The following is a 20,750-nucleotide window of genomic DNA, read 5'->3' on the forward strand; positions in this document are numbered from 1 at the left end:
TGTGCATGTAAGGAATAAGTGTGTGTGTGAGTGAGAGAGAAAAAGAAAGAGAAACAAGCAAAGGAAGGAGAAAGTTGAAAGTAAGAAGAGGATAAAAATGCAAGAACCTCGACGGCAGCAACGAAAGGATGACGAATTTTGAGGAGGCAGTTATTGCGGAGCTCCTATGGATGCGAAACCCTAGAAGGAGAAGCGACGCGGTTGTGGTTGAGAGGAAAACAAATAAAAAAGCGAAGGAACGACGGAAGTGTACAGTGCTGCTTACGAACGAAGGAACGAACAGAGCTCCCATCAGCATTTTTTTATTTGATTTTAAACTATGTAATTAATTACTATTGTTCAGTGCTGCTTGCGAAAGTGCAAGGAAACTAAACAAAATAATAGTGTTTTTATTAATTCTTCTAATATAAATATTTAAATTTTAAATGAATTTTTAAGTGTATAATTAAATTAAGTTAAATATTCGTATTTTATAAATAAAATACATACATACAATTTGTTTTTATTTATAATATATCATAAACAATTTATTTCATATTTAAAATGTTTAAAAAATTAAATAATATAAAACAAATTATACCATAAATATAATAATATATATAATAACATGTAACAATATAAATTAATTAATAATCCTTTTATTTGAATAAATTAATATAAAAATATAAAAAAGCAGTGTAAAGATAATAAATTTTTTATCAAAATAATAATTAATCATTTGATTTTTTAAATATAATTAATAAGAATTGTTTTAATACCTTTTATAATAATATTTAACGGAAAGAAATATATTGTATTAGTTAAATTTTAGTTATTATTTTAATATATATATATATATATATATATAATAAATATAATTAACAAATAAAGATTAATTTATATAAAAATAAAATATGTTTTGATAATTTGTTAATATATTGATAGTTTTTATAAATTTACTTAATAAATTCATATTTTATAGAATAGTTTGTATATTATTATTTTTAATTACAAATTCTATTTATTAGCTTTGGATTTGCAACAAAATCATTAATCATAATTAATTAGCTACCATACTATGTTGTATCTAATCTCTAATTAATTATAGCTACAATTTAGCTACCATATTATGTTGTGTTTAATCCCTAACTAATTAGCTATAATTTAACTACTATATTATGTTATGTATAATTTCTAACTAATTAGCTATAACTTAGCTACAATATTTATGTTGTATTTAATCCCTAACTAATTAGCTACAACTTAGCTACCATATCATGTTGTGTATAATCCTAACTAATTAGCTATAACTTAGCTACCATATTTGTGTTGTGTTTAATCCCTAACTAATTAGCTACAACTTAGTTACCATATTATGTTGTGTCTAGTCCCTTGCTAATTAGCTGCAACTTAGCTACCATATTTGTGTTGTATTTAATCTCTAACTAATTAGGTACAACTTAGCTACCATATTATGTTGTGTATAGTCCCTCGCTCATTAGCTACAATTTTAGTTTGTCGCTAATCCTTCGCTAATTAGCGACAAATTAGCGAGCACAATTTTTCCTCGCAAATTAGCAAATTTCTTGTAGTGCAATGACATTTTCCAAAGACAATCCTCTAGGTGATTTCCAGCTTTTGGCAAGATCTTCAGGTTCAGCCAATGGGTTCTCATTTAGGTACATCGATCAAGAGCTTCTTTAAAATATTCTTCATCACCTGCATTTGTTTTATTTGACTCAAAAGGGTTCTCCTCAAGGTCCACAGTTTCATCAAAAACAACATGCATAGATTCTTCTACATTCAAGGTTCTTCTATTAAAAACTCTATAGGCTTTACTAGTAAATGAATATCCTAAGAAAATAGCTTCATCTGCTTTAGAATCAAATTTACCCAAGTTTTCTTTTCCATTGTTTAGGACAAAACATTTACATCCAAATATTTTTAAATGTGCTACATTAGGCTTTCTTCCTTTAAACAATTCATAAGGGGTAATTTTCAATATTGGTCTAATAAGCATTCTATTTAGTACATAACATCCCGTGCTCACAACATCAACCCAAAAATATTTGGGCACTTCATATTCGTTCAACATTGTGCGAGCTAATTCCTCTAAGGATCTATTTTTCCTTTCTACAACTCCATTTGGTTGAGGAGTTCTAGGTGCAAAAAAATTATGCATAATTTTGTTTTCTTCACAAAAGTTTTCAAACGATTCATTTTGAAATTCTCCTCCATGATCACTTCTCAAAACTTTAATTTTCAAATCTTTTTCATTTTGAATCACTTTTGCAAATTTCTTAAAAGCTTTATAGGCCTCACTTTTTAGTGTGAGAAAGAAAGTCCATGTATATCTTGAGTAATCATCAACAATAACAAGAGCATAGTAATTTCCCCCAAAACCTTTTGTCCTTGAAGGACCAAACAAATCCATATGCAAAAGTTCTAAAGGCTTTCATGTAAAAATCACATTTTTTGAATGAAATGATGATTTTACTTGTTTTCCTTTTTGACATGCATCACATAGTTTATCTTTTTCAAACTTTATTTTTGGCAATCCAATTACTAATTCTTTAGAAATTAGTTTGTTTAATTGTTGCATGTGAATATGAGCAGCTCGTTTATGCCATAACCAAGGATTTTTTTCTTCTTTAACAACCAAACAAGTTATATCACTAGATGATGCAGTATCAAGAAGTAAATGTTATTGTGTCTCATACCTTTCAAGGCTACTTCTTTGGAGTCCTTTTGATGAATAGTGCAGTAGTCACTCTCAAATATTACTTTGAGTCCTTTATCACATAATTGGCTTATGCTGAGAAGATTGTGCTTTCATCCTTCCACAAATAGTGCATCCTTGATCTCCAAAGTATTTCCTCCACCTACATCACTCGTTCCAAGTATTTTTTCCTTTGTTGTTATCCTCATATGTAATAAATCCTTGTTCCTTTCTTTTAAAGTTCTTAAACTTCGTTTTGTCTCTAGTCATGTGTCTTGAACAACCATTGTCAAGATACCACATTGATCTTCTTGATTTAGAAGTCATATGCAAAATAAGGAAACAATTCATTTAGGTCCCCAACAACTTGTTTGGGTCCTTGGGGTTAGAAGAAAAATATCTACTTATGAATAGGCACCCAATGATACTTCCGATTTGGAACACCAAAATGTTTAATATTGCATTTATTTGAAGTATGACCCTTTTTCATGCAATAAAAACAAGTAGCAGTATGTGCATATGTATTCAAAGTATAAGAAGTTCCTTTTCTACTTAAACCTTACGAGTTCTATTAGTTTTTTTTTTCTTATTATGAGTATGAGCATGTTTGATCTTATTTGGATTTTTCTTGAGATCAAATTTTTCACAGTTTTTATTTTCCAAAGCATCTTCAAGATGTTTCTCCAAAATACATATATCAAACATGTAACTTTTACAGCAAGCACATTCAACCGTTTCTTTTTCTTTATTTTCTAATATTGAAATTTTATTTTTCAAAATTTCTTCTTCTTCAAGAGATTTTTCAAAGTTACGTTGCAAATCTTTAAAATCAGATTTTAACTTTCTATGAGTAGTATCCAATTTACTAGATTTAACAAGTAATTGTTGAAATGTGCATCATACAGATCATCATAGTCATTTTCATAGCAAGTAGAATTTACCTCACTGTCAGAATCATCGTGATTATCTATCAAACAGATTTCGAACAGGTTTTGAATGGAAATATACTTGTTGGAAGAGTCCAGATGATCCATCTCCAGGAGACTTTTCTCGGGTTTTAAAACTCTACAACTATCCTGAATTTTATATAATGAAGGGAACACAAAAGTGGTTCAGGTTTGGACCTTGGAATGGCCTACGTTTTACAGGATCACCAAGTGTATATAACAACACCATTTTTTATATCAATATTTGGAGAGCTATTTTTCTGAAAAGTACAGAATCAGGGAGTTAGGAATGGTTTAGGGGTTTTGGACACCCTATGAGTCAGTCTTAGGTCCAACTGATTTGTGGAGATCCTTAAACATTGGGGTAGAATTAACTGGGCCTTACAAAAGTACTTCTAATTTAGTTCTTAAAATTTTCTATTGGCTAACATTTTGAATTGAATGGATCTTTACAAGGGCAGAGGTAAGATACAATTCGTAACTCGTTGAGTATGAGGCACGACTGATTGAGTGTAAAGAAAATAGAGGAAAAGTACATACCATATGTAACGCAAATTTTACTATACAAATTGTTCAATGAACTTAAAGCTTAGAGAATGAAACATTTAAATATTGATAATGACAATCATTCACAGAGAGGAAACTGTTAGTTAAAAATAACTAGCATGGATTTAGTTAAAATTAATTAGCATGGAGATTTCTATAACTATAGCATGAATTAGTTAAAAATAATTTAACCGCAGGAGACTGTTAAAAATAAAAATTCAATCGAACCATGAAGACTTTTAAATGGTAATCATTTTACACTTTGATTTCATTCAAATGTTTGGTAAACGTGAAACCAGACTATGTAAGTCAGGGCTTTTAGCTTATACAATTACTTTGATATTGAAAAACTAACACCAAATTACCAAGCAAAAATGTTTAAATTACTCTTAACATTATTTTTGTAGTCGTGTTTTAATTTGTTGCTGTATTTTATACTGTTTGGTGTAACGTTACATGCGGACGTGATTTTATTCACTACAAGAATTTACTGTCTTTTCTTCGAATAAAAACGGATGTCACTACCAAAAAACAATGATAATTGGATGAGAGTGTGGTTCAACGACAACATGGACTACGTCTATTACCTATATGCAAAAGTCGTTTGCATAATGGAGACAAACACACAAATAGAAATTTGCTAAATAGTAACTGAAATCAATAATTGAAAAATTCAATTACAGTTAGTGACCAAAAGTTACTTTTATAATTTAGTAACCGAAATAGTATCAAATTTTTAGTTACAATAAATTACTCACTAAATTGATTACTAAATAATTATTAATTATACTATTTGTTTTATTTTAATTTTAGTTTTATTTATTTTTATTTCCCCCTAATCTTTGGTTCCCTCCAAAATTTCACAATTTTATCCCAAATGAAAACTCTTTTTGCATGGACAATAATAAATTATCATCGGACTTAAATTTTATATTATCACAATCTTTGGACTTCTAGATTTTTAATAATTAGCTGAGTAAACTGTATTTTTTCTATTCTAAGTATCTTTAATTTGCTACTCATATTTTATAACATTATTCTAAAGGCATTCATTGGTTTTTAGAAAAATCATTGACAGAACAATGCGAAGACAATTTGGACGTCCAAATGTTTGATCTATTCACCATTACAACAGCCACTAACAACTTTTTCGATGAAAATAAAATTGGCCAAGGTGGTTTTGGACTTGTATACAAGGTAATAGTTTTGAGCCTAGTAACTAAATAAAAGAACATTGATATATATATATATATATATATATATATATATATATATATATATATATATATATATATATATATATATATATATATATATATATATATATATATATATATATATATATATATATATATATATATATATATATATATATATATATATATATATATATATGGGTTAATTATGATTTTAGTCCCTCAAGTATGGGTAATTTTTGGTTTTAGTCCCCCACGTAACGTTTGGTAATATTCAGTCCTCCACGTTTTAAATCTAATAGAATTGGTCCCCAATTTTAAACTCCGTTAATTTTAATTCAGACGTGTCTAACGGATGGCCACGTAAGGATCCCGTTTTCAGTTGAGTAGAATTGATGAACAACACGTGGTCTTGATATTATGAGAAGCGTTTTAAAAGAGGGATTTGGGGGTCATTCTAAAACCCTAAAATTGGAGTGTGCGTGTTGTACGCAGAGGAGCAGTGGTTCGAAACCATTGGCAACCAAAATTGAAGTTTGAAGATCGTTTTAGGGTGATGAAAAGTGGGAGCAGAGGGATTCATTGTACGCAGAGGAGTAGTGGTTCGAAAATTTCACAGACATGTTCATCGTCGTCGGATATGACTTCCAAACTGTGTGGGTGTGGGGAAAGATTACTGCTCCTAAAGGCAACGACTGTGAAGAACAACGGGAGATTATTTTGGAGATGTAGAAATTGGGCTGTAAGTGACAATGGTTTAATGATTGGGCGAACTTGATTTCGTTTGATGTGTTAATGGTTTTGTTTTATTTATGCAGTCCAATTCTCACTGCAATTTCTTCGAGTGGTTTAATGAAGAGGATTCGAAATATGAAGGGAACGCACCGGACTTTGAAGACAGTGGTAGAAGACGAACTGAAGAAGATGAAGTGTGTTTGGAGAAGGAGAAAGTTATAGTGGAGTTGATTAAGAAAAATGAGAAATTGAAGGCGAAATTGCAAGAAGAGAAAAAGTTTGGGAGATTCATGCAAGTTTTTTTCCTTTTGTCGTGGACATTAACAATTATCTTTGTTTTTATGTTGCTGTTCAAGTTGAATTGCAACTAGTTATTTAGTAACTTTTATTTAGCTGTGATTAGTTATGTATGGAACTTTAATGGTTAAGTAAGTTTGAGGTAACTTCTGTTGGGGAAGTGTTTTGTATTTGTAATATGCCAGTAATGAATGAAATGAGAAGTTCAATTGTGTTTTACATGGTTGTGTTTTATCCTGTAATTCAATTGTGTTTAACAACTGTGCTGTAATTAAATAGCAGTGGTTATATGGTGTGACTTTTATCCTGTAAGGTTCCCTTTGATGTTAACAGGATATACATTTAATTGATTTCATCAAATTATTCCATACACGAATTTTTACTGCATTATCACAATACACAAGTACTCCATACACAAAGTTTCACTGCATTATCACAAAACACAAGTAATCCATACACGAATTTTTACTTCATTCACAAAACAGAAGTAATTCATACACAGGTTTTAATGGACACCAGACATGTGGTCCACAATCTGAATAAAATAAGTTTAACTACATTCAATAAAGTATTGGACACCAGACATGTGGTCCATACATCTGAATACAATTTTGCTTTAATCCAAAAAGTTGTCCAGTATGATATTGCCCACTGCTACAAAAAGTCGTCCACCATTAAAAGCAACCAAAACAGTTTGATTCCTCCTTGTATTTCACGTGGGTTGAGCAGAGGTTGCAGTACTTGCTTGAGACCCTATCACTTGTGCAGTCATGCTTCTGGTTTGGGTTGTTGGTGGTCTTTCTCCCTGGTTCACGTTTGCAGCAACTCTCAGTCTGGGTCTTCTTCTACTACTGCAGCTTTGGGTAGATGGTCCTGCAGCGCTGCTAGGTGCACTAGCACTTGGAGTTCCTTGCGATTGTGCCTATGAATTGGGTATGTTTTACAGCTCCAGATTTTGTTCGTTTCAATGAAAAAAAAATTAAATGATAGGTCCAGTTTGTGTTCTTACCTTTCTGTGCCTGATTCCCCTTCTGCAGCTCCTAATGTTGTGTCCCATCTGCTTACACCTGCTGCACTTCATGATAAGATTTTTCTTTGATAGCTTGGAATGACTGACATGTTCATCAGCTTCCCTTCTTCTTAGTTTTTTGGGTCTCCCTGGTGGTGTTTTATAAATTGGTGGGAGTAGTTCAAGTTGAGTGCTTTTAGGCCATAATTGTTGTCCATTGATTGGGGTTATTTCTGGGCTATAGCATGCCTCATATGCATCTCTTTTGTAATATGGATGCACATATGCTTCAGGGTTTTCCACCTTATAATTAATTGCTGCTACAGCATGTCTACAAGGTATGCCTATCAAATCCCAAAAGTAACACGTGCAAGTATGGTTACTCAGATCTACCACAAACTTCTCCATGGTGAACCCTTGTGTGACTTCAAACTTTGCACCCCCTGCCCACACTGGAAGCCAATTGCCACTTTTGTCCACTTCCCTATCAAGCCTTTTTTGTGGCTTAGGCATAACATTACCAGGATATGCATTTAATTTTCTCTTAGTGTTGCAAATCTACTCATTGTGTATGACCTAATCCATTCCATCATACTAATTATTGGTTTATCCCTAACTAATAAGATAGTACTATTGAATGACTCAGACAATGATGAAGGATTATCTTGTTCCTTTTTAAGAATATTGAATATGGTGCAAGTTGATTAAGAAAGCTAAGCGAAATCCCCACTGGACATTAAGATAGCAAGCTATCTAGATGTGAAGGTTCCTTTCACAAAGCTCAAGAGAAGAAGATGATGGATTGATTCAAAACAAAAAGGAAATGGAAGGCACATAAACCATAGAAAACCAAGAACAATTAAAGGAAGAAGAAAACATAAAATGAAAAGGAAAGGAATGGTAAAAATGTGAGAAGCACGCCACTACAAGGCTAGGCTAGAAGCCATGGAAACCTTGAAGATGCGTGGATGTGTGCCGCCACTTGCTATGCAAGATAAGGCTTAAAAGTTTCACTCCCAAGGGAAGAAACTCTCACAAATGGTTGAGACACAAGAGTGTTTTTACTTCAAAATGTTCAACCCTTTTACATGTCTAGGAGCACCCCTTATATAGAAGAGTTTAGGGGCCTCTAAGCAAATAAAAGATACCTAAGGATGTCTCTACAAAAACCTAACCCTAGCTTCTAGAAACTAGGTCAAATAAGGTTACAAAAATGAGAGATAAAAGAGCTAACTATGGTGTGTGCAAGGCTAATTTCGTTCTAGCACAAAAGGAGACAAAGAATGTGTCTCATATGTCTCCAAAAAGTGGTCAAAGTGTGCTAAAAACAAAGGAGACCAAAGGTACATAGGTACACTTGCTTCATGCCTTTTACTTTATGCTTTATGCCTTTGCTTTACTCTCTCCTCCACATCATTTATGCTCCCCAATCACCATGCGCCACCTAGCATTGCTTTCTTACTCCTAATTAACCTACAAAGCAAATAAACATAGATTAGTATGTTGGCTTAAGTCAAGTCAACTATAGTGAACAAGTCAAACCTAGTCAAAGGTCAACAAGTCAACTAAAGTTGATTCAACTAAGTCAACTTAGGGAATCAAAAATAACAAACACAAATGAAAGGGATGAAGGATTAGTGAACTTCCTTTTTAAACATGCTTAGTCTTCTTAAGCATGTACCTTCATCCTTGGTTGGGGTCAATCCTTCATCATCCTCCCCTTCTTGGAGAGAATTTGACCACAAATTCTTTAAGCCTTTGTAGATGGAGCTTGACTTGATTTGGGGGAGGTTTTGCGCCTCCCTTTTATGAGCTCTTGTTCCATCTTTTCTAAGGGTACTACCCCTAGCTTTGGTTAGGCCATCCCTCTTTTCTAGACCACTCTTCTTCTCATGCTTGCGTATTGGGTCTTCCTTTTGAGCCTTGAAATTTTTTTTAGAGGCAAGTAACACTTTGGAGGTAACTTGCTCTTTTTCTTTTTCATTTTTTCTCTTATCTTTCACTTTATTTTGGTCCTCATTTGCTTGATTGGGTGAGAGAGGTAGGAGTGTGAACTTCTTGCCTTTGAAGGAGAAAGCATAGGTGTTAGCATGGCCATCATAAAAGACTTTTCTATCAAATTGCCATGGCCTACCTAACAAAATATGAGTTTCTTCCATAGACACAACATCACATAACACCTCATCTTTAAAATTTCCAATTGAAAAGTTAATGAGGACTTGTTGAGTTACTTTAATGTCTTCTTTCTTAAGCCATGATAGCTTGTAAGGCTTGGCATGAGGGATAGTTTTCAACCCAAACTTGTCCACAACCCTTGTGCTAGCCACATTTACACAACTTCCATTATCTATGAGGAGGGGACATAGTTTGTCTTTAATATGACACCTTGAATGAAAAAGGTTTTGTCTTTGAGAAGGGTCAAGTTCCTTGGAAACTTGTCTTAGTTGGTGCCTTATCATTAACAATCCACCATCAAGGGGTTTAATCCTTTCACTTGAAGAAGAAGTGTGGGAAGAAGTACTTTTGGGGGAAGGGGGAGAAGAATGTTCACTCTCTACTTCTTTTTTAAGGTTTAAGGCCATGGTTCTTTTGGTGGGACAATTTGAAGCTATGTGCCCATATCCCAAACACTTAAAACATTTTATAGAACTTGTCCTTGTACCTTGAGAAGAATTAGGAGTTTCATTAGAAGGCCTAGACGAATTAGTCCTAGAAGGTGGGTCTTTGGAACTCTTGAGTGGTGATTTATAATGTTTTCTTTCTTTATCTTTCCAAGTACTAGAATAGTAGTCATTGTATGAACCACTCCTTTTGGCCATTTTTTTCTTTTGCAATTGAGTTTCAAATTTGATGGCCAAATGTAAAACTTTGTCAAGAGAGGAGTACTCATATAACTCTACTAAATCTTGTATGTCCCTCCTTAACCCACTCACAAATCTAGCTACCTTTTCCTCTTCACTTTCAAATTGGAGTCCTACTTTTAGAAGCATGGACTCCATTAACTTGTAATATTCATCCACACACATGGACCCTTGTTGAAGCCTTTGGAGCTTCAAAAGAGTCTCCCTCCTATAGTAGGAAGGAACAAATCTAGCGCGCATCAAATTTTTAAGGTCCTTCCAAGAAGTCGCGAGTGACTCTTGGTTAATATTGTCCATACATAATTGATGCCACCAAGTCATGGCATAATCCTCAAACTCTAAGACTACCAAATCTACTTGCTTTTGATGACTAACTACATGAATGGTAAAAATTTGGTCCACTTTTTGTTCCCACTCAATGTAGATGTTTGGGTCATTTTCTCCTTTGAACTTAGGAATCCTTGGAGTTTGCTTCTCTTGTGATGGTTTGCGCCTAGAATGCCCTCTTTTCCTAGCCTCTCTTTCTTGCTCCTTAGCTTCAAGCCTTTGAATGTGCTCTTGGATTCTTAGGTCACTTTGCTCCTTGTCCTTTCTCAATTGTTCAAAGGCCTCCTTCCTAGACAACTCCAAATCCCGAAGCAATCTCATCAGTGTATTATTTTTGTTTGGTGTAGGTGCATTTGATGAACTTGCCATGATTCCTACAACAAAAACACTCAAATCGGAGACAAATAAATGAATTAGAGGTTAGACAACATGAAAATCGAGTCCAAATCCAACCCAAAATGTAACCCAAGTGTTTAGAACATGACCAAGATAGCTACAACAAGACAAGGTTAGAACATGAAAAACATCATATTGAAGATAACCTAGGCTCTAGATACCAAATGATGAAGGATTATATTGTTCCTTTTCAAGATTATTGAATATGGTGTGAGTTGATTAAGAAAACCAAGGAAATCCCCACTGGACATTAAGATAGCAAGCTATCTAGATGTGAAGGTTCCTTTCCAAGGTTCTAGAGAGGAGGAGAATGGATTGATGGGGAGTAAGAAATCAAAAGAAAAAACATATAATAGAAACAATATAAACCAAGAAGAGTAAAGAAACATAAAATGAAAAGCAAGGGAAATGGGAGGAATGGAGGATTCACGCCACTACAAGGCTAGGCTAGAAGAAGCCATGGCAACCTTGAAGATGAGTGGTGTATGCCGCCACTTGCCAAGGCAAGATAAGGCTTGAAAGAACTCCACTCCCTAAGGAGGAATGCTCTCACAAAAGGTTGGAACACAAAGTGTATAATTTCTTCAAAATGTTCAACCCTTTTACATGTCTAGGAGCACCCCTTATATAGAAGAGTTTAGGGGCCTCTAAGCAAATAAAAGATACCTAAGGATGTCTCTACAAAAACCTAACCCTAGCTTCTAGAAACTAGGTCAAATAAGGTTACAAAAATGAGAGACAAAAGAGCCAACTATGGTGTGTGTAAGGCTAATTTCGTTCTAGCACAAAAGGAGACAAAAAATGTGTCTCATATGTCTCCAAAAAGTGGCCAAAGTGTGCTAAAAACAAAGGAGACCAAAGGTACATAGGTACACTTGTTTTATGCCTTTTACTTTATGCTTTATGCCTTTGCTTTACTCTCTCATCCACATCATTTATGCTCCCCAATCACCATGCGCCACCTAGCATTGCTTTCTTACTCCTAATTAACCTACAAAGCAAATAAACATAGATTAGCATGTTGGCTTAAGTCAAGTCAACTATAGTCAACAAGTCAAACCTAGTCAAAGGTCAACAAGTCAACTAAAGTTGATTCAACTAAGTCAACTTAGGGAATCAAAAATAACAAACACAAATGAAAGGGATGAAGGATTAGTGAACTTCCTTTCTAAACATGCTTAGTCTTCTTAAGCATGTGCCTTCATCCTTGGTTGGGGTCAATCCTTCATCAGCATGTACCTTCATCCTTGGTTGGGGTCAATCCTTCATCAGACAAGTTATTCATTAATACATCACATCTAGGATATATGCTGAATGCATGCTTACACCATGAGCTTCTAGGTATGCCAATTAACCAGTTATAGGCTTCAGGGTTAATGGTTCTTAACTCACCCATTTTTTTTCCCAACCTGCGTAGAATGTTGACTTGGCTGCCCCCATCATGAGATCTCTGATAACTATCCCACCACCAAATTTCTTCTTGAAATTACTATAAAGATGCCTCAAGCAGAAACGATGCTCCACCCCATTCAGAATTTCATCAAATACTGTCATAAGTTCCTGCAAAAGTTAATTGTTGTGTGTTAGAAAATAGTCTGAATGAATGCTATATAAATTGAATGGAAGTAAGTTGTTTACCTTTTGTTGATCTGAGATGAAAACCCAACGATGGTTTTCAATGTCCCCAATATCTTCTAGCAGTAGTGAAAGAAACCACCTCCATGTCTCCTTACATTCGTTTTCTACAGTAGCAAATGCAAGTGGAAAGTATTGATCATTAGGGTCCCTTCCCACTGCAACCAAAAGTTGACCACCATAAGCTGTTTTCAAGTGGCATCCATCAACCCCTATAAAGGGCCTGCACCCAGCCAAAAACCCATTCTTACAGCCTTCTAAGCACATGTAGAAACAACCAAACCCTGGTGGCAGACTTGGTTGAGGCTGATTGATCTTAATTTTGAATGTTCCAGCCTTTACTCTAACCAATTCAGCTACATAATCATGTAAGCGACTGTACTGTTTTTCTCCATCCCCAACCAAATAGTCCATTGCTATTTGCTTAGCTTTTCCATCCCTCCAAGGGGTTATACCCACACTGTATGCCTTCTTCATCTCCTCAATAATTTGACTCACTGTCATTACACCCACATTCATAAACCTGTCTACTAAGACTTGTGCAATCCAATCACAGTTAGCATTTTTGTTCCCAAATACCCTGCCACATCTATGACGCCCAACCAAGGTCTTGATCTGAAAAGTTTCCATGCCACCAACTTTGCTAGCCATCATTAAGAAACCACATTTTTTTTTACATACAGCCCTGACTCTCTTATGATCATTTTTTACAAATTGTACTTCTTTACCATTTAAAACACTATGCTCCATTAATGCTTGCTTGAAATCTTTCAAAGACGAAAATTCCATTCCTAATTTGAACTTGAAGTCCTTTGTCATATCTTCAGCCCTATATCTGGAAAATTTTGGTCCATCACGACGAACACCATCCTCACTATCAACATCTGAATCCAACTCATCAGTATCATATTCATCACTCATGTCATGTTGTCCAACTTCCTCATTAGTCACAAATGAACCAGGTCCCATATCTTTTTTACTCCTCACAGTGCTTGGATTTCGTTTCATTGCTCTCCACCTATCCAAAACAGGCCCAATTTTTCTGACCTCAGACTCAGTCTGCATCCCAAAACCGTCATCATCATCTGCCACCCTTTCTTCTTCACTCTCATCTAGTTTATCTGCAGCAGAACCTTCATCCTTATCAGACACATCCTCAACTATCACATCCTCATCACCCCCCACTTGTGGTATCTCAACCTCTTGTTCTGCCTCAACCCCTTGTTGTGCCTCAACCCTCTGTTCTGGCTCACCATTTTCTTGCTCAACCCCTTGTTCTACCTTAACCTCCTCTTGTTGTACATGAACCTCTTGATCACCCTCAACTCCTATGTCTGTCTCACACCTTTGTGCCTCAACCTGTTGTTCTACCTGAACCTCTTCATCACCCTCAACACCCTCAACTCCTATGTCTGTCTCACCAACCGGACCACCATCAACTCCTATTTCGGTATCACACCTCTGTGCCTCAACCCCAACTTCTTCCTCACCAACTTCTTCATCCATTCCAGGACCAATAATAAAATGAACCTCCTCAGGCTGACAAGGAATGTGTTGGACATATATATCTACTTCTTCATTCCTATCCTCCGCATACTTAGCCAACGCCAATGCCTCCTTATCGTCACTCAACAATCTTAGGTTGTTCAACAACGTTTCCTTCGAGCCCTTCCACCAAAGTCTAACATCTCCAGCGTATTTGAACTCCTTGACGATGCCCAATGCTTCAAAAAATGACCACATATCTGGGTCGATACCCGATACCACATGGATTTCACCCCCCACATACTTCAATCCCCTATTGCGTTCAAACCTACCCATGTGATGGAACGCAACCGCGAACCCCATTTCCAGCCCTACATTTGAAATCGCATCACAAACCAACCCAATCCAATATTCAACCACATAAACGGTGAAGAGAAAAGTGAACGTTAAACCAAAGAAATTCAAAATGCATAAACGACTAACCTCACTTCTTCGTCCACCAAATGCGAGCAGTTACCACCACCTTCTTCGTCGTTCAAAGCTTGCTTCGTGGTGCCTAGGGTCTGTCTTCTTCCGTCGTGCCTAGGGTCTGTCTTCTTCGTCGTGCCTAGGGTTCTTCCAAATCTCCTCAGCTGAGATTTTTTACAAATGAATAAAGCTTAATGACTTTCTAACATAACCCCAATTCAGCACCTAAGTTAGTTTAGTGAAGTTAATGACATTTTAATGCTAACTATTAACGAGTAACTAAACGTGCAAAAAAATTCCTTATTAACCCCAATTCAGCTAAGTTCTTTTAATCACATTAATGACATGTGCCTTGTTAACGAGTAACTAAACGTGCATCATCAATTCCTCTCAGCTGAAAACGGGATCCTTACGTGGCCATTCGTTAGACACGTCTAAATTAAAATTAACGGAGTTTAAAATTGGGGACCAATTCCATTAAATTTAAAACGTGGAGGACTGAATATTACCAAACGTTACGTGGGGGACTAAAACCAAAAATTACCCATACTTGAGGGACTAAAATCATAATTAACCCTATATATATATATATATATATATATATATATATATATATATATAGGAAATATTAGTAGATAAGCAAGAGATTGTTGTAAAGACTCCGTAAAGAGCTCATCGCAAGGAGTGATAGAGTTCATAAATGAAGTCAAATTGATTGCAAAGCTTCAACATCGAAATCTTGTTAAACTTTTTGGTTGTTTACATTCAAGGACAAGAAAAAAATGCTAGTTTATGAATACATGGCAAATGGCAGCCTAAACTCCTTTATATTTGGTATGGGTCATCAACAAAGCATAGATTTGGTTTGGTTGTCAACGATATAAACATATTACTCACATTGAAGATTCCCTGTATAATAACTTTTTTGCTTGAAGGAAGCACTAAATATACTAGTTGGAAACTAGTGAGTTTTTCCTGTGTTTTTACTTTTTGCAAATATTTGTGAAAGTTTTTTTTTATAAAAAAATGGTTATTATCTACGAAATATTTTTCATAAATAATTTTATTTTATCTACGAAAATTAGTCATAAATAAAATTAAAATTCGTTGATAAAATAAAAATAAATTATATACGAAAATTTTGTAAATAAACATATCAAAATCTTTGATATAAAAAATTATTTATGAAAATAGATGTAAAAAAGTAAATATAATAAAATATATATATATATATATATATATATATATATATATATATATATATATAAAATATTTTAAAAAAAATTACCTACGACAAAAGTTCGTACGTAAAATTTATATCATTTTTTAATTAAAAATACTATTTCTGCATATTTTCATTTCAGCCTAGGTTTAGGTTTTATATTTCTCTTCTCTCGGTCTCAAACCCCCAACCGAAGTTATTCAACTTCCGATCAAAAAGGTTTTGATTCTACATGACCAAGTCCGTCGCTGACGACATCGATCACCATCAAAGCCTTCGCCGACCGCCCCGCGATGTTCCCTTTTTCACTTTCTTCAAAAATCCAAACGTAGAACAAGTGGCAACAACCATCGTGAGAAGCTTCCTTGACCTCCAGTAGCCACCATTTCAACAGTCGCCGTGGCGAGTTCTTCATCTCTGACGAGCCTCCATGTGTTGTCGTCGTTAACCTTGTAATGCCGTTGGAAAAAGGTGACATCGTCGTCGCAACAATCATCGTTGTTGCCACCACACTTGGGGTTTCTCGTTCCATCTTCTTCTAGGGTCAGGCAACAAGTTCCTCTTGAACTATTGGAATACACAACTATTTTTCATTGATTTAATTTATTGAGTGAGGTTCGAGTTTCTGTTTTAACTAGTTTCTCAAGTAAAGAATTCGAAAGCGAGATTATTAAATTTCATGATTTTAGATGTTTATTTATTTAGTTTTTGTGATTCGGGTACCAGAGGATCGGTTGGGGCAACTATTGCAGCGGCATTTTTAGTTTGTTAGTTCATTTTCGATCTTCAAACAATGCTTCATTCTCCTACACTTGCACTCAAAGTGAGGCACTACAAGCAAAAACACTTATCAAAATCCAAAAAGTGTAAAGGGAAAGAGAAATCAAAGCAAGTGTAGTAGGGTTAGAAGATTTGGGAGTTGACTATCTAGAGCAACTTCTAAGCATATCCGATCAAAGTGCAATTCTTAGCTACTTTAAGTAAATCTTGCTCACTTTCTTTTTCTTTTTCCTTGATTTTTGGATTTTTTACATAATCAATAATTTCCAGCTTAGGTCTGTGTATGTATTATGACCTATCATTACTAATATACAAGTCCAATGCCAATTCTTTTGTGATGTTGCCCAATTAGAAAATTTCTACAAGTATTATTTGATCCATTAAGAAAATGTTATCATTGTGTTAGTGGTTGAATCTTTACTACAACAATTGGGAGCATGATTTACATTTTGTCCACTCTGCTTTTTAGTTGAACCTAAAAAAATTGTGGAGATAGTAGAATGTGGAAGTTGTAGTTGGGAGGAGTATGTAGTAGTTGTAGCGGTGAGTGCTGTGCTAGAAGTGGTCTTAGTTCTTATCATTCATCAAATGATTGAGTACAGGTATTTATAGACCTATAGAGTATTCTAGAAAGTGCTAGTCACAACTTGTGTGAAATGTTCTAGATTTTTTCCTATGTAGAATGTTCTTGATATTTTCTTCATATCTTAGGCTTTTCTACTTTGTTCTAGAACTTTCATTACATTTCAATACTTTTATCTTAGGATTTTCTAGATTCTTCTAGAATTTGCATTACACTTAATAGGATTATACCTATCATTGACTGTGTATAAAAATTCCAGTTTTTTCTGTGTTTTCTTTTAATGGTAATGAATCATTGAAGTTTGAAATAGTGGAGTTTTCCTTTCGGAGTAAATACCACATGTTGTTAATAAAATTTATTAAGAAACTTCATTTTCTTCCTTTTTGTAGCTCATTTATGTTCTCTACAACCCAGAGGGATCAATGAAGCTCTATCAGTTTATTTTATTTTATTTTCTTTAGTTATTAACTTGATGTCTAATAGCCTAAAGAGAAATATTCATCCTTTTTTTATTGCTAAAGGTCCCCTGTATCTGCGGACATCGTAGAGCGAGTAGCTTCCATGGAGAATGGCTTGAATGCATTTTCAGTTTTCTAGGGAGGTCTTGTTTGAATTGATGTATTGAAGGTTTTGATTATACACTTACAACTTTTACATCTTGCCATACAACTATTTAATTTTCAATTTACTCCCTTTCCTTTTCTAAATAATTTCAGCAGTCCTCATAATTTCAGGGTCTCCCAAAAACTTGTTTCACATTTTATGGGCCCAAGGGACTACATATTCATATGGTTCGCACAGAGTAAGCAGATGAGTTTTATCAGGTATCGTGGTTCAATGTGTTTCGAGAAACCATTAGAGATTTAACTCAACACTGTTGCTTACATTTGGACTTATAATTCGTGAAATGCATGACTTGTTTATGCTTCCAAATTTGGGCAACTAAGTGTATGTTCAATCCTAAGAATGATTGGAAAAATAGTGTTGCTTCAGTTTTTGTGGTGTTATAAAAAATTGAGAATTTGAGTTGTGATATTGATTTATTGCTACCAATTTGTAGCTTCTGCTTCTGTTTACTTGAACATTATTCCTGAACAAAAGAACAAATTTTGATGCTACTACTGCCATTATATTTTCATGTGTTTTGTCTAATTATTAGAGTATTAGAAGTGAATAAGCTATATCAATTCTATAATGTTATATAGATTGCTTTAACATACTTAGGTGGAATTTATAACTACTACTAGTTGTGTACATGTAGAGTTGCAGTAGACTATGAAATTTTCTGCTGAATTGTAAGTTTATGCATATTACCACCACCTCTGACCTGAATGAGGGTTTCTCTTTATTGTCTCAGAAAGAACTTGGTGTTCTCTTCACTCCACCAATTGGAGGAGAAAATGTTGAGAGTCGGAAAGGACTTGAATCAGAACGTAAATTGGAATTAAATTCGAAGATGTGGAAAGGTATGATCCCGTGTTAGTTCTGTAATTGGTAGCAGCTTTTAGAGGTAAAGCAAAAGGTTTTGATTTGGTATATGAATTTTGAAACCCTTTTTATCTCATTCTTTCAATTGATTTATGTCATTTAAGAAACAAATGGTTTTATTTATGAATAGTTGTTAAATATGAATTCCTCGTTTTTGTTGTTGGACAAACCAACCATTATCAAGTTTAAATAAGTTTATTTTCCTACTTTAGTTTTAATGCGATTTACTATTTTATCTTACTAAATACTATATAGACCACTGGTTTCATATATATAATTATTAAAATAAGTTAATAATCTATAATAAATGTAGTTACAATGACATTTGGTTAGTTAGATTTATTATAAATTATTAATTTATATTAATAATTATATAATAACATTCCTTACCAAATTTATTAGTTTTAGTAAACATTTTTTTGTTACATTTATTAAAATTATCATTATATATAAATTTTATTTACCGTAGTAATAAGATGATGTTAGGAAAATACTTATATGTTTTATTTCATATATGATAAATTGATTTTCGATCAACAAATGATTGAATTGCAACAACATTGGATATCTTTTGTTATGAATAAGAGATTCGGCACTTAGTTACTACAATCTAATTTTTAGAATAAAAAGATTCAAATATAGATTATCTTAACTTCAAAATTATTTTTAATTCAAAATGAATTTTGTAAATGTTCATCCAAGTTCCCACTTAAGTGTATGAAGTTTGGGCAATGGATAATATATTAATTAGAAAATGATTGATTGTGTGCCCTTATAATTCATAGGTTCTCCAGTCATTGAGTGCTCATACCAAAGTTTCAGTTCCTAAGGTTTTCTATTTGTACAACGATACAAGTGTTATTGGAATTGCATTTTATATCAAGGAATATTAGGAGGGGCGAATATTTATTAACTCTAAGTTACCGTTATGGTTTTCTTTCTAGTTAATTTTGTTTTCCTTAGTGATTACTTAGTCGTCATTGGTTTGATTATGTGACTTGGTTGTAAATAATCAGGGTGTGGCATCTTAGAGGAGGAAAGTAGTTTAAAGTTACAAACATTCACACAACAGGTTTTCTTCTTTCACTGTTTGCTTTGGGTTTTTGAAATATTAAACGATATTTTCTGCTATTAAGTATTCTAAATTGGTGAAGAATTGTAAAAGAGAGCAATTGGAGTAGTTTAGGTGGTGTTTATTATCAGGTTAAGATAGATTCAATTTGGAAGCTTAGAACTTAGAACTCAACTTCCATTATTTTTCCTTTTTCTATGGTGTAGTTAACTTGAAATAATTTGTTCAAGATGTAAGTTGAGTCATTCATTATTGAAGAGCTGAAATTGCCAATTGAAAGGAGTTGCACTTGGAACGTGTACCTGTTGAACCAGTGAAGACTACTTCTTGCTGCCAAGTTAGAAGTGAAAGAAGCAACATAGCCTAGTCCATTGCAACTTAAGACAGCCTATCAACTACACATTAATTCATTGGAACCGGAAAAGTCAATTGAATTGCTGACTTGCAATTGGAGTAATAAATAGTTAGGGTAGTTAATCTTAGTGAGATGTGTATGTAAAGTTTCTTTTCTGTTTCTAGTATTATAGTCCTATAAATAGAATAACTTGGCTTTACTTTTTTAGTCTATAAGATTATTGATGTAAATATTCTACATGCACTTTCATTTTATGCTTATCACTTTTCTATTTAATGCAAAAGTAAGTATTAAAATGAATTGGGGCATGAATATATATATATATATATATATATATATATATATATATATATATATATTTATTTATTTATTTATTTATAATACAATTCAAAGAATCACAAAAAGCAAAAAATTACACGTGTAATTTTCTTGGAATTTGTTCACTTTCAGATTTTTAAATTTTTTTACCTCTTAAAGTAATTTGGATACGTGTCATCTTCTTAGGAAGTCTCAAGCATTTTTCTCGCTTTTCACCACACTCACGTTTTTCCTCTCTCTTTACTTCCTCTCTCTCTTCACTTCGTCTCTCTCTTCACTTTCTCTTTCAGGTCGTTTACGCACTCTCCACTTCTCTCCTTCCTCAAACCCTA

The 20,750-nt window shown here is 33.8% G+C and overlaps 1 long non-coding RNA gene across 4 annotated transcripts; it reads left to right on the top strand.

The window, feature by feature from the left end:
* The first annotated feature begins 15,959 nt into the window (after positions 1-15,959).
* Positions 15,960-20,315, top strand: LOC114172065. 4 transcript variants are annotated; one of them, XR_003601822.1, is made up of 6 exons: positions 15,960-16,365; positions 17,707-17,812; positions 17,920-18,009; positions 18,543-18,651; positions 19,690-19,745; positions 19,952-20,315. It is a non-coding gene; the product is annotated as an uncharacterized LOC114172065 (long non-coding RNA). The 4 variants fall into 4 exon arrangements; XR_003601823.1 differs by having other exon boundaries at positions 17,902-18,009; positions 19,690-20,315; XR_003601821.1 differs by having other exon boundaries at positions 17,905-18,009; positions 19,690-20,315.
* Positions 20,316-20,750: the final 435 nt, after the last annotated feature.

This window comes from Vigna unguiculata, unplaced genomic scaffold (genome assembly GCF_004118075.2).
Source record: "Vigna unguiculata cultivar IT97K-499-35 unplaced genomic scaffold, ASM411807v1 contig_484, whole genome shotgun sequence".
Lineage (NCBI taxonomy): Eukaryota > Viridiplantae > Streptophyta > Magnoliopsida > Fabales > Fabaceae > Vigna > Vigna unguiculata.